The sequence below is a fragment of the Adiantum capillus-veneris genome, chromosome 7 (genome assembly GCF_014529385.1).
Source record: "Adiantum capillus-veneris isolate H3 chromosome 7, ASM1452938v2, whole genome shotgun sequence".
NCBI lineage: Eukaryota > Viridiplantae > Streptophyta > Polypodiopsida > Polypodiales > Pteridaceae > Adiantum > Adiantum capillus-veneris.
Genome location: NC_140937.1, coordinates 76,834,608 through 76,849,364, shown reverse-complemented (window position 1 = coordinate 76,849,364; position 14,757 = coordinate 76,834,608). Strand labels below are relative to the sequence as shown.

The 14,757-nt window shown below is 44.9% G+C and overlaps 1 protein-coding gene and 1 pseudogene across 1 annotated transcript in view; both read left to right on the top strand.

Annotated features, from left to right (window-relative positions):
- Positions 1 to 14,757, top strand: part of LOC147454089 (uncharacterized) — a 147,211-nt gene that overhangs the window by 86,412 nt on the left and 46,042 nt on the right. The gene's annotated exons all lie outside the window — the stretch shown is intronic.
- LOC147454091 (uncharacterized) lies at positions 112 to 3,936 on the top strand (annotated as a pseudogene).

The window sequence follows — 14,757 nt, the reverse complement described above, 5'->3', positions numbered from 1 at the left end:
GTATAGGAGAGAAGGGGAAGAGAGGAGGTTCCCGTCTTCTTCTAAGGAGCAAAGAAACAAACATGCATACACCACTGCAAAATTCGACCCCATAGCGGTGCCTTTAACCTGATGCCGGAACTTACCTGTGAAAGAGATGTAATTTTGGTTAAGAATGAGAGAGGTAAGAGAAAGAATGAAGTTGACTTTAGGATAGGGAAAGTGGCTATGGATAGAGTTTCTCAGAGCGCGAAGCCCTTCTTGGATGGGAATGCTGGGGTAAAAGGACTCCACGTCGAAGGTAAAGAGAGTGATGTGAGGGGAGAAAGGGATGGAGGCTAAGTCCACGACAAGAGAGTGAGAGTCTTTGAGGTGTGTTTTTTTGGCTAGGAGTATGGGGAAGAGTTGCACATGCAACCATTTAGAGGCATTCTCTAAGATATAGCCCTTGTAAGAACAAATGGGGCGGCCTACAAGGACAGGTTTATGAATCTTGGGTAAGAGGAAAAAAGGGCAAGGTTTGGGAAAAGCATGAGAGGAGGAGAGGATGAATGCTCTCTCCTTGGAAGGAAGGAGATGGTAATTTGAAACAATGGAAAAAAGAGTGGAAAGAACAAACTGTAAAGGCGGTGAAGAGATGGGAGAGTAGGTGAGAGGGTCTAAGAGATGGCGTAGTGCTTCCTTAGTGTACCAAGATTGGGAGAGGATGACGGGGCCGAGGTTTTTATCGGCTGGTTTAATTATAATTTGATGGTCATTTTTAAGGGAAGAAATGGCGTCCATCAAGAAGGTTTTAGGAAGGAAAGGAGAAGATTGATAAAGGAGGGGTTTTAAACGAGAGAAAGTATCCTCAAAGGCATGCTCAAGGGTGATGGAGTGAGAAGGAGGGTTCCAAGAAGGATTGGGGAGAGAAAAGGAAGGAGAAGGAGGGAGTGTTTTATTAAAAAAGAGTTTGAGTTGTAAGCTTCTCTCAAGGTTGGAGTAAGCTCCGAAGATAGAAAAAGAAGGTGGAGGAGGGGAGGGGGGAATGTAGTTGAGACCAAGGCCTAAAATTCTCCGCTCCGATGAGGAGAGAGAACAATTGGCTAAGTTGTGAAAGGAGAGGTTAGCAATTTTATTTTCAAGAGAGAAAAGTGTTTGCTTACCTAAGGTTAAGATTTTGTAGAGATGTGGATTGGTGAGGGGGAGCCAATACTTAGACCTTTTTCTTTTATTGCGGGAAGAGAGGGGAAGAAAAAAGGAGTTACATGGAGGAGGGGTCCAAAGGTTAGGAAAGAGAGGGGGTTGGGAGAAGAGCAAGTGGACCCAAGAGGAAGGGTGCTCCAAACCTAATTCTTCCTCCTCCATTGCAAGTTTTTTGACATTTTAGGTTTTTTAGGGAGGCTATGCTTGGGGTGGGGAGGTGGAGGGTGAGGGAAAGGGGTGGGAAAATAAGGGCCCAACGGGTAGTTTGGTGTTTTCAAAAGGGGAGGCACATGAGAGTGGTTGGAAGAGGGGGGAGTGGAAACAAAAAGGTTTTTGGAGGAGGAAGCAAAGGGTGGTTTACAAGGGGTGGAGGAGTAGGAGAGGATTCCCGGGGAGGAGGGTTTAGGTTTTTTGAAGGGTTGAAGCAAGCCCTCCTCATGAGATGCTCTTGCCAAAGGGAGGGGTTTTTTAGTCAAAGGGAGGGGTTTTTTATTGTGGACTACACGATGATGGGAGGCTTTAAGTTTAGGAGACCTCTTTGGGGGTGGTGAGAGAAGGTTCTTCATTTGAAAGGTGACCTTATGATGCACCAATTCTCCTACCGTTTCTTCTTTGGGTAGAGACTCCGCCTCCTCTAAGATGGTAGCTTGCGTTTGGCGTTTACCACTTGTGCATAATTTTCCCCTTTCCCCTCTCCATTCCGCTCTAAATTTACTCCCCTCCCTCTCACTTTTTCTTACCTTGGCAAGTTCGGATTTCGCTCGCTCAGTGCTTTATTCAATCATTGTATATTTTTTGGCTATCGAAAAGATGATAGAGGAGACAAACACTTAGAGAGAGACAGAGAGAGAGAGAGAGAGAGAGAGAGAGAGAGAGAGAGAGAGAGAGAGAGAGAGAGAGAGAGAGAGAAATGAAATGAAATGTATATTAACGTCTTCAAAAGGCCAGAATGACCTATGAGACCAAACTGATACAAAAGTGGTGAATCTGTTACAATGTCTGGGTACCTTAGTACTAAAGTACTAAGTGTGAAAGGTCTGAAAGTGTGAAAATAAATGTGAAAAACTAAATACAAAGTATTAAATAAACTTCTTAGGAGCATTCTGGGTGTCTGGCTAGAATGCTTCTAATCCTTTGTTGTAGTCTCCTCCAGTGAAGTGTGCTTCTGCATCTCGGTTGTGGTCGTCTCGATTTCCTAAGCTCAATCGCCCTGTCAATGAGGGTGCCTTTGGTATGAATGTGGGTACTCCTTTGTGCTGGCTGCTGACCTCTTGCTTCTCCTTCCACTCCTGCATCTCTCGATCCGAAGAAATCTGTGATCTGCCTCTGAGGCTGTAGTGCTCTTTGTCTTCTCATTAGATTATCCCTATGCCGATGTAGTTCCAGTAGGTTAAAGCCTAAGCATCTTTGATCTTGGTATTGCATGACTCTATCTAGAGGTCCAAAGCCTTCTTTAAATAGGCAATGGAAACGCCCACGTATCCCATAGTATACGGTGCAATGGCATATGTAGTGTAATTCTGTCTCCGGCTCTATTCTGCATAACTTGCAAATTCTGCTCTCAGGTGGGATTCCCCTAAATCTGCCAAATTCAATTCCCAGCTGGTGTGAGGATGTACGAATCTGACCAATAGCACATCGCAAACCATGAGACAGGTGGGTATCCATGTAGCTCGGGCGAATCACAAATCCATCTTCAGATAGTTGTAGGAAGTTTTCTTTGTAGTCGGCCATCTTCGTGCCCCAATTCTTGTGTAGGATCTACCCATGTCCTCTTTGTTGGGTTTCAAGCCTAGATTGTTGACACCCATAGGAAACGGCTTTTATAGCCATGCAGTCACAAGTAAAAGTTGTAAGTCCAGTTTGCATGACACTTTTTTAGCTTTATATACATTGTAAGCTATCAAAGAATATAGCGTTATTTTTCGTGGCTTCTGTGTCGACTCTTTCTCTCTCTCGTTCCCTCTTCTTGCTCTGCACGCCCCCCTTACAACCATGGCTACACCTCGCTACCATCTGCCATAGCCTCGTTTCCTAACAGCTGGTATCAGAGCCTTGCTCTTGGCGCTGGCTTCTCAAAACGCTTACTGGCGGTGCTTCTCAAGACGCTCACGTCCTCGTAGAGCCCAAGGGAGGCAGTTGTTCCTAGATGGGTAGACGCATGCAGGCATATCGCCTATCAAAACGCTGCTAGTCAAAGGTTGAAGTTACAAAATCTTCATAGCATATCAAAACGCTGGAATTCCCTGGCAGTTGAAGAAGGCGCTAGCATTGAAGGACATAGCATCTCAAAACGCTGCTTCCTAGGCACTGCAGAAGAGGTGACTCCCCATTCACAGAGGGCAGTTTTGCATGCATCTCAAAACGCTGTGCTTCTTGCAGACAGTTCTACAAGGCGGTGAGATCCTTGCTTCTCAAAAGGCAAGTAGTGAAGGAACATTTTTTGGGCAATTTTCACAGCATCTCAAGATGCATATGTGTATCACCTCACAAGTGGTGCCAGTTCCCTATGGCATCTCAAAACTTTGTTATAGCATGGATGCAAAGGAGGATTGGGGGATTCTAAATGTTTGACAGGAATTCAAAAATTGGCACAAACAACATACCATATATGTGTTGAAGGTTCCTCTAGCAATTCAATGGTTTACATATGAGTTGTCCTCGAGAGACATGAAGAAGAGGATATTTTGGGACCATGAAGTACCAGTTATCATGCACGAATACTTGAATCAAGAACGTGGTATACGGATTCATCCTTGTTTAATGTCCTAGATTTGTTATTGTTATGTTGTCTACACAATGACATATTTTCAGTCACAGTCTCTTTTACATTATTTGTTGTCAGTTATTGTCATGCTTGTCAGTTGTCATCATGTCAAAATTCTACGGGCTCTAGACACTGCCACACATGAGTGGTAAGACCTCCCAAATTATCAGCTTTTGTTCTCAAGCCCCATTTTTGTCCCGCTTCTCATGAGGTTACTGGGTACACTTGAAACCCAAGGTTTGGAAGTGAACCAAAAACTGCAATCATCTATTGGTAGCTAATTTTTTGACCCACACCCTATCTGTTCAAGGGGGGGTTTATCATAGCACCAGGTTATGAATACACCAGAAATCCTTGGTTGTGAGAAAACCTAAAACTCACGGTTGACGAGTACACCAAAAACTCGAGGTATCATGAGAGTGGTCTGTCCAGTTCGGGCTTGAGGGGGGGATTGTTGGGTTTCAAGCCCAGATTGTTGACACCCATAGGAAACGGCTTTTATAGCCATGCAGTCACAAGTAAAACCAGTTTGCATGACACTTTTTTAGCTTTATATATAGTGTAAGCTATCAAAGAATATAGCGTTATTTTTCGTGGCTTCTGTGTCGACTCTTTCTCTCTCTCGTTCCCTCTTCTTGCTTTGCACGTCCCCCTTACAACCATGGCTACACCTCGCTACCATCCGCCATAGCGTCGTTTCCTAACACTCTTAGTGTCCAACTGTATAAGATCCTGATGGATGATTTTATTAATCTCCGTTCGTGTAATTGCCAGTGATGGAGCCTCAAGAGAGTATTGGAAGGGGGGTAATCTTTCCATACTGAACCCGTGTCTCTGAAACCACGAGGACAGTTGCGCATACCAGCAGGATGTATCTCCTTTCATTGCTAATTGTCGAGAGGATTTGAGGGTCAGTCTAGTATATCGGCAATTATTTGTATCCCACAAACCATGTATAAAGGACACTGATCTGGTAAGAGCTTCAATTTCTATCGGAGGGGCAGCTAGTTCCGCTCGGGTAATCGCGTGTGGTACGGAGGCCTTGGCTCTAATCATTCGGCAAATCATAGATACCAAAGGTCTCTCCATTGACTTCCAATTATCCTGATCCACAGATGGTCCCCAAATTTGGACCCCATAAAGCATAGCCGAAGCCACCACAGTATCAAAGAGCCAAAGTTTTGTTCGTGGTTCCTAAAACTGCACTTGTGAACACATCCTCTCCAACCCTCCCAAGGCCGCAGAGGCTCTGGACAATCTAGCATACGCTGCTTTCTTAAGAGTAAACTTCGGTCTTGCAAATACCACACCAAGGTATGTGTATGCATCTGTGTACTCTACTGTATCCTGGCCATATGCAATGTAGGTGCCGATCTCCTAACCCACTGCGGTGTGGTGTTAAACACCATAACTTTGGTTTTACCCAAGTTTACTGACAGTCCACTGTCCTCCGCGAATTTATGTAATGCATCTAGCTGCCTCTGCATTCCATCTGGTGATTCTGTTATCAATACAATATCATCTGCATACAACAACAAAGGGATCCATGACCCTGCAAGTTGAGTACCTCTGTCACCCTCTCTATCAATGTAATCTGATACCTCATCTATGTACATACCAACTAAAGTAGGGGACAGTGGGCATCCCTGCACGGTGGAATGAACAATGTCGGAATCCCCTTCTGGAGTACGTACATAACTAGTTACTGACCCGTATAAGGCCATGATCCCCCAAATAATCTCTTTGGGGACCCCTAACTCTTGCATCCTGCACATCAATCTGGCCCTTGGTACTGTATCAAAATCTTTCTGAAAATCCACAAAGCAACAATACATCCTTCTCCCGCTTGCTCTTCCTTCCTCAATAATGGCTCTGAGCGTAAGAATATGATCTAAAGTGGAATAACCCCTCCTGAATCCAGCTTGTCCTGTTGCCCTTATGCCCTCATTCTCTGCCCATCTACTCAATTTTTGTTCAAGAATGGATGCGTACAGTCGGGTCAATGTGTGACCTACCATAATGGTACGGTAGTTCCCGGGTATCATAGGATCCCCTGACTTGAAAATAGGTACGATAGTAGATAATTTCCAAGATTCAGGTAATCCTTCACACATGACCCGATTAAACAGACGAGCAAGGACTTCTGAAAGTAGATCCCTGGCATGGATCAGATGTTCTGCTACTAAACCATCATGATCATATGCTCTTCTTGTCTTCATCTTATCAATGGCTTTTTTCACCATTTCCGTAGTAAAGAAAGTACTAGTAGCAGGGCATGGCTCTAGCGGATCTGGTAATGGAGGCTATCCAGATACCATATATAATGATGTTACATATTGACCCCAAATCTCAGGAGAAGTAATCGTCGGAGGCGGTGAGTGCTCGTGAAATAAACGCCGGGCCTCATGTGAGTCCTGACTCAAGAAGAGCTGATATAAATCCTTCTCCAGTATGGCTAAAAATGCCCTTTTCTTGCAACGTACTATACGCCGAAGAGAAATCCAAGACTGCTTATATGTGATGATCCCAAGTGTAAGCTCTTTCTGGACCTGGGTTCTCGTCTCTCTGCATTCCTCGTCATACCAACTGTTTTGAGGCATGCTCCCAGATCCTCTCTTCTGATCAGGTTGAGTATGTGGGTATGCCTCTTGTGCTGCTCCATGTAGTATCTTTGTTAACTGAGAAGTAATCTCCTCTACAGTATATACTGGCTCGGCTGTCCACATCCTATTATAGATCTTTTCCACATAGACTGAATCAATCTCTGGCATGAAAGATATCTTGTGTGTGTCTTCTTCCTTTGTACTTGAGAGGCATTGTATTGGAAGGAGATTGATAAGGTCAAGTGAGCATGATCCACTGCAATCCCAACGGGTCTGGGTCCCACCTTAAAGTCCTCGATACTAGAAATAAAGCTTGGTGAAGTCATGACATAATCCACTGTACTGGCCCCATGCCTGTGCGGGAAGCATGTGAATCCCCCAGATAAAGGGAAATTCTCTAGACCATTAAGTATGGCCAAACCATGTATAGTTGCCATGTCCATGAGATGTCTCCCATATTCAGTGTGTTCTTTATCCTATGAGTTTCTAGTAAGCCCCCTCTGTGATTTATCCACTTCTCTGAGCATTTCCTCATAAGTATCATAGAATACTGCTTGAGAGTTGGCCATTCTGGCATTAAAGTCTCCTAAGAGAACGATGTCTCCATCTCTAGAGAACTCCCATATGTCATTATTCAATATGGAGAAAGGGGACTGTCCTTAAGGTGAGGAGTAGACTGATGTACTTGGAGGGAAGTAGCATATAGCGATATATAGAAATCTACCTGTCTCGGCTCTCATTCTCACCCACATATACCTTGCTTGCTCATCTTTCCTGATAATCTGTAGTAGTGGTTTCAGCTCCTCTTTAAATAAGACTGCTACTCCTCCTGAACCCCGGCTACCCCGTAGAGATCTCTTGTCTGGTCGACCAGCTGTTTCCCATAAATAACCCTTCACATGTGGCATAAGCTGTCCCGGTATCTGGTGTGTCTCTGAGTAGAAAACTATGTCTCTGTCCCTAAAGCTGAGAGAGAGAGAGAGAGAGAGAGAGAGAGAGAGAGAGAGGAACAATCCTCTCGAGTGCGCATCAGCCTATACCCCCAGCCTCGCAACCAAGCCCTGTGTCAAGTGGAGTCCAGCAGCGCACGCCTGTATACCGGCCCGCAGCCCCCGGCCCGCAGCCCCGCTTTCCCTTTTGGCACGCAGCTCTCACCCTCAGCCCCATCTCCCTGCTACGCATATCCTATACCGGCGCCCTTAGACACACAGCTTTCCTCCCACCACTTGCACCCTGCAGCCCAAGTCCAACGGTAAGCCTCTAGCCTTATCTTTACCCGTGAAAGGCCGCTGTTATACAGGTGGCAAGGCGAAGGACCGGATCCACAGAAGAGGGACTAATAGGTGAGCAAATCTCCTACAGAGTGTGTCACAATGAGGAGGAATGCGTGATCCTCGTTTAGGCCCAAAGGATACATGAAAGTTGGAACCTTGAGTGTAAAGAAACCGGTGCATGGTCAGACAACACTATCGCAGGCCAGATTGTGCCTATCCGTCCAGTGAGATATTGTCCAAGAACCAACATAAAATTTGTCCAAACTCTCTAATAACCATCCTCACCGTCTCCGAAAACCCCATGAAAACGTTAGTAACTTCGGAGTACAAACCAAGGAAGGTACATGCCACGCAAAGAGAATCTCTCCCAAGCATCTTTCTTTGAGCGAGCAACATCAGGTAGAGCGGGAGACACAACTGCATGTCAATCCTCTGCAGTCTCTACATTGTTGAAATCACCCCCAACAATACAGGAGTCCACAGTAGGCACTACATCCACAATCTGCTGACAAAACCAAGCCCTAGCAGGAGCATACACACACAAAATTCCTACTAAAAGCATCCTCAACCTGTAAAGAAAACCAGATAGCTCTGCCCAAAACCGAAGTGCCATGATCACGCACACAATGTTGCCAAAGTGATCCCGCAGATATACATACACAACTGGTGGATTGATGATCACCAATTGCAGTCTCCCAAAGCATATGAGAGGCACCAGGCAAGACCTTGCCACATCGGTGATAGCTCTCAATGAATCCACTATCCTCCGCAAAGCTATGTAATGCATCCAAGTGTCGCCGCATACCCTCCGGTGAGTCAGAGATCAACACAAGATCATCAGCAGATAACAACAATGGAATCCATGTCCCTTCCAACTGGACACCTCTGTCACCCTCTCTGTCAATGTAATCAAAAACCTCATCTATATACGTACCAAATAGAGTAGGAGACAATGGACAGCCTTGTTTCACTCCAATAGTGGAGTGAACTAAATTAGATACCCCTCTGAAGTGCGTACATGCCCCATCGGGGCCACCACTAATCTATATAGAGCCATGATTCCCCAAATCAACTTAATGGGCACTCCCATCTCCTGTAGTCTGCGCAACAATCTGGCTCTGGCACCTTGTCAAATGCTTTGCAAAAATCCACAAAGCTACAATAAATCCGTCTCCCATGTGCCCTACCCTCCTCAATGATGGCTCTAAGTGTCAGAATATGGTCAAGAGTGGAGAAGCCTTTCCTAAAACCGGCTTGTCCCGCTGATCTTATGCTGGCCCTCACTCTCTGCCCATCTGCTCAATTGCTGCTCAATAATAGATGCATACAACCGTGCCAATGTGTGTCTTATCATAATAGTACGGTAGTTTTCAGGCTCCCTAGGACCTGGATAGATCACCTAATAAAAATGTAACCTATCACGTGAGTTCAACAGAAGGGTATTTAAAGTTCTTGAAACTTACAGAAATATATATATACAGAAAGCCATTATTTTTTCAAATTTGAAAAAAACTTACAGATTTTTAAAAAAAAGGGTACATTATATTCTTAACAAAATTCACAGATAAGGGGTTTTACAAACATTTCTTGAACGCACGTGATATGGTAGTTTTACACATAGTGAACCCCCCGAGCCCTAAGATCACCTGCCTTGAAGATAGGCACAATAATAAACAGTCTCCAAGTCTCAGGTAGACCCTCACACATGACACAATTAAAGAGAACTGCAAGAACCTTTGTCAGCATATCTCTAGCATGTATAAAGTGCTCTGCTACTAGACCATGATGATCATATGCCCTCCTGGTCCTCATCCTGTCAATGGCCATCTTTACCATGTCAATGGTAAAGAAGGTACTCGTAGATGGGCATGGATCTGGAAGGGGTGTCTGTCCAGGGATCATATATAAGGATGTTGCATACTGACCCCACACATCAGGAGAAGTAATCACAGGGGTAGGGGAGTGCTCATGAAAGAAACGCCATGCCTCTCTTGAGTCTCTACTCAAGAACAACTATTATAAGTCTCGTTCCATTTGAGCTACGAATGCTCGCTTCTCTCGTTGCGCAAGGCGCCTGAAGGCTATCTGAGATTGTTGTAATTAATGACCCCTAGGAGAAGATATCTCTGAAGTTGTGCTCTCGTCTCTCTACACTCCTCGTCATACCAACTGTTCTGAGGCATGTTCCTAGAACGGCATCTCTGAGTAGGCTGAGTGTGTGGGTATGTCTCTACTGTTGCATCATGCAATGTCTCAGTCAGTAAAGTGGTGATCTCCTCCATTAAGAGTTTTGGCCTGGCTGGTGTACATAGACGACTATAGATCTCCTATGTATAAACATAGTCAGTCTCTAGTGTAAATGTATAGTGGGTATGTGTCCTCCCTCCTGACACCTGGGTTGTACTGTACTCAAAGGAGACAGAAAGTGTCAAGAGAGCATGATCCACTGCTACACCCACTGGTCTTGGTCCTACTGCGAAATCGTGAATGCAGGGAATGAAGCTCGGATGTACCATGACATAGTCCAGTGTGCTGGCCCCATGCTTGTGTGGAAAGCATGTTACGTTGTAGGCCATTAAGTATCGCTAGACCATGTGTAGTCGCCATCTTCGTGAGATGTCTCCCATACTCTCTTTGCTCTCTATCTTGTGAATGTCTATCAAGCCCCAAATCTCCTACATTTAGTTCTCTAAAGATCTCCTCTGAAATGTCATAGAAGACTATTTGTGCATTTCCCGTCCGAGCATTGAAGTCCTAGAGGAGGATGATGTCACCATCCTTGGAAAACTCCCATATTTCATTGTCTAGGATTGAGAAAGATGACTGACCTCTAGGCCCAGTGTAGACTGATGTACTAGGGGGGGGAAGTAGCATATGGCAATGTATAAAAATCGGCCTGTGGCCCTCAGCCTCACCCACATGTATCTAGCATGATCATCTCTTCGTACAATGTAGAAGTGGTTGTAGCTCCTCTCCGAATAATATTGCTACTCCCCTCGATCCTCTGCTCCCATGCTTAGATCTCATGTCAGTCCGGCAAGATGTCTCCCATCTATATCTTGTTACATGTGGCATCATCTGTCCAGGGGCCTGATGAGTCTTTGAGAAGAATATAATGTCCCTGTCCCGAAAGCTATCCTCAAAGGCGCCCACATCCAACCTATAAGATTCATTACAATTCCAGGCTGCCATCTTGCTTTTATTTGAAGGGTTTAGGCCACTTGGCCGGGCTCTGGAAGTTGGGTAGGGTTAGGGTTTTAAAACCCTAACCCTCAGGTCCTGTCGGCCAACCTTTTTAAGTTGGGCATGTCACGTCACAAAGTTGTGACATACTCTTGAAACAACAATTCTTTGCGAGTGTAGCACCCCTCCCCACTGAAAAGTGAAAGTACTCAAAAAATGTGTGAAGGGGGTGGTAGCCACCTTAATAGACTACACAGATGTCTCAGTCCATACTGAACACATAAAAGGTTTGCCAAAGATAGATCCCATTTTCCTCAACATATCGGAGAACCAAACTATGCAGGTAGCTTTGGAAAAGAAATTTTTTGAGGATACTTCGGGATGCCACATGTCAGGTGCAGCGGAATTAAAATGGTGAAGATCTAGTTTTACACTTCCACGAAATCCTTTCCTTGTGTTAGTGAATACTTCGTACTTCAATGAATGTTTCTTTTATGTTCCCCTGAAGAGAGGGGTTGAGAGAATGCAATAGACATGTGTAGAGGGAGAGAGAAAGAGAGAGAAGAAGAGAGTGACACCCGATGGGGTCCCAACCAACCCTCTCAAGGGCCCCCCACACCGTTATTGATGTGGTATTTGCTTTAGATTGCGTAAATGGAATGTATACACAATGCAATACCTCAATGCAGACTCTACCACTCGATTAGGGAATGTCGCCGCGGTAACTCCTCAAGATGAGGCACCTCCGGGGCTGATTCAATGCACCTTGGGATCCTCCTCGATGTGGGAATTGCGGATGACCACCATGGGCTGATTTGCACTTCCGATGTCAGAAGGATGATGGGCTGAAAAACGCAGACCTCGACGAGGCCGATGATGGACAGCGACGGAGCGCTCGATTTCTGCGAGGGAATTGCTGAGGAGAGGCTCGATGGGCTGCCGAAGTACCGGGCCGCAACCGAGGACAAGCGAGGGCTGATCCGAGCCACTTTCCGACGAAGGGAAGTGCTGAAAACAGAGAACGCTGGCCTGTTTTGCTGCTTGGTAGCGCTAGGGCTGAATTCTGCAATCGCACGGTGCCAAGGGCTGGAATCTGCAGAGCGCTGCTTGCTGATCTCTGCTGAAAACGCCAAGGCTGAAATCTGCCCAAAACGCTGGTTGAAGTTGGCTTTCTCCTAGCGCTAGCACAATCTGGTATAAAACGCTGGCTGGAGGTTTCCCTTTATAGGTGAGTTTGTAGGCTTAAGTACTTATTAAGCCTTAGATAGCGCAAATGTCCACCAGTTTTTCCAACAATAAATCATAAAATGATTTATTAAAAATTGGTCCAAATCTGGTGAGATTGTCACACATCTGCCCACCTTGGAATCCGATTGACGCGCAGTCTGGCAGGTCGGATTCCTCTAACCTAAAACTACATGCTCGTCGTGCCAGATGTCCACCGTAGTGTAATAACATCTGTCAAAACGCGTAGACAAACCATTTATGCAAGAGGGTTCCAAACTGGAAAACCTAATCTAATGGATTTTTCCGGACATGCAGGTCCTGCGAACAGGCTCACAAAATTGCCAATACTAAACCCTCCCTAGGATTCTAGACATTAAGAAGGGAAAAACTAGCTCTGAAAGTCAATCAAGTCTGTCCACGTGGCACACAGAGCCATGTGCACGTGACATCCCCGCCTGCTTAAGGTGAGGTACGGGTACGGATCTGCATGGCATCCTTATATGAGGCTAGCAAATTCGGGTAATCGATGAAGAATTCCTTGTCCACCCATGCCGCTTCATGTGTCCCTCGATCCTTGAATTTGAGGAAATATTGTCGTGCTTGCTTCTTCGTGCCGTGCTTGAATCGATGCAAAAGGATCTGCTCGGGCTCCATCACCTCGGCTTCATCAACAATCTTCGGTTGGGTAACTCTTGAGTAACTCCGCATAGATTTGACTAACACAATTAGCATCATTAACCTTGGAAATTGACCTAGTCAACAATGATTGAAAAGGTCGGCCAAATGCAGCCTCATATGGAGTGCGACCAATAGAACTAGAAAAAGAATCATAGAAGACAGCTTGAACTAATGGCAAATATTGCTCCCACTTAGATTGCTTATCATGCACATACGATTTGAGAACATCAAATGCCAATTGATTGTAAATTTCAGTTTGTCCATCAGATTGTGGATGAAATGGAGACGAAAAATTTAATTGAGTGCCAAAATTTTCAAGCAAAGCACGCCAAAAATGGAATGTGAACTTAGGATCACGATCTGACACAATAGACTTGGGTAGACCACACAATGGATACCAATGCTTGATGAACAATCGTGCAACATCTTGTGCAGTAACATTAGCCTTGCAAGGGATTAACATGGAAAATTTGCTAAACCGATCAACACGCGTGTTCCGTGCAGACGTGGAAGGAGGTAAACTAGTTACAAAGTCCATGCTAATGTCCTCAAATGGTCCGTCAGGGATAGGCAACGGCATGAGTAGCCCTTGTTGCTTACCATGAGGGACTTTAATCTTTTGACACACAACACACTTAGTAACATAAGCATACACATCCTTACGCATCTTTGGCCAATAAAAAAAACGTTCAACCTTTTCTAATGTAGCATTAATACCCCTATGCCCACCTATCAAAGCATCATGTGTGTCATGCAAAATGGGTGCTCGGTGAGAAGACAGCACACACAAGCGGTTCCTGAAGAAAAGCCACCCATCACGAATGAGATAATTGCACGGATTCAATGCTTGTAACCAATGCTTTTCAAACTCAGAACCCATGTAATTGTCTTTAAGATCATCAAAACTAACACCTTGGATAGAAAGAAAAGAATGAGACTCGAGAGTGAGAACTTGTTCTTTCCTACTAAGTGCATCTGCAACAGGGTTAGCTTTTCTAGGGACATACTCAATCATACCACCAAACTGCTCAAAAAACTGAGACCATCATGCTTGCCTATCACTCCAATGTGCACCAGGCATAGATTGAAGCCATTTAAGTGCTTGGTGATCTGTGCGAACAACAAACTCACGCCCATAAATGAAATGCTCCCAATGCTTTAATGCATGAATGATAGAGAGAAGTTCCTTATCATAAACATAATAATTCTTCTCAGCACTATTGAGTTTAGGAGAGAGAAATGCCACTGGATGGTTGTTTTGTTGTAACATTGTGCCAAGGGCAATGTTACTAGCGTCAGTCCACGCCTCAAAAGGCTCATCCCAAGAGGCGAGGGCGAGGCATGGCGCCTCGGTTACTGCTACTTTGAGCGCTTCAAAAGCACTCTTAGCGTCATCGGTCATGACAACGCGCTGACGGCATGTCTTGACACCTTTTAAACACGTCAGGTAATGGTGCGGCAATATGTACAAAATGCCTAATGTGAGAACTATATGCTTGACACAAACCCAAAAAGGAGCGAACATCATATGCTGTCTCAAGCATAGGCCACTCTCTTACCTCACTTACCTTTGCGAGATCAAGTCGAATGCCCTCGGGAGAGATAATGTAGCCCAAATAGCATACAATGGTCAGAAAAAATTCCGACTTCTTTGTTGCAATATAAAGACGGTTTGCATCCAAGCGGGCTAAAACTTTCTCCGCATCAATAGCATGTTGCTCCCAAGAAGAGGAAAAAATGAGAATGTCATCTAAAAAGACAAACACACACTTATCGACCAAATCAACGAAGATACGCATCATCATGCGATTAAACGTACCTGGTGCGTCCGTTAGATCAAACGGCATAACAATGAACTCAT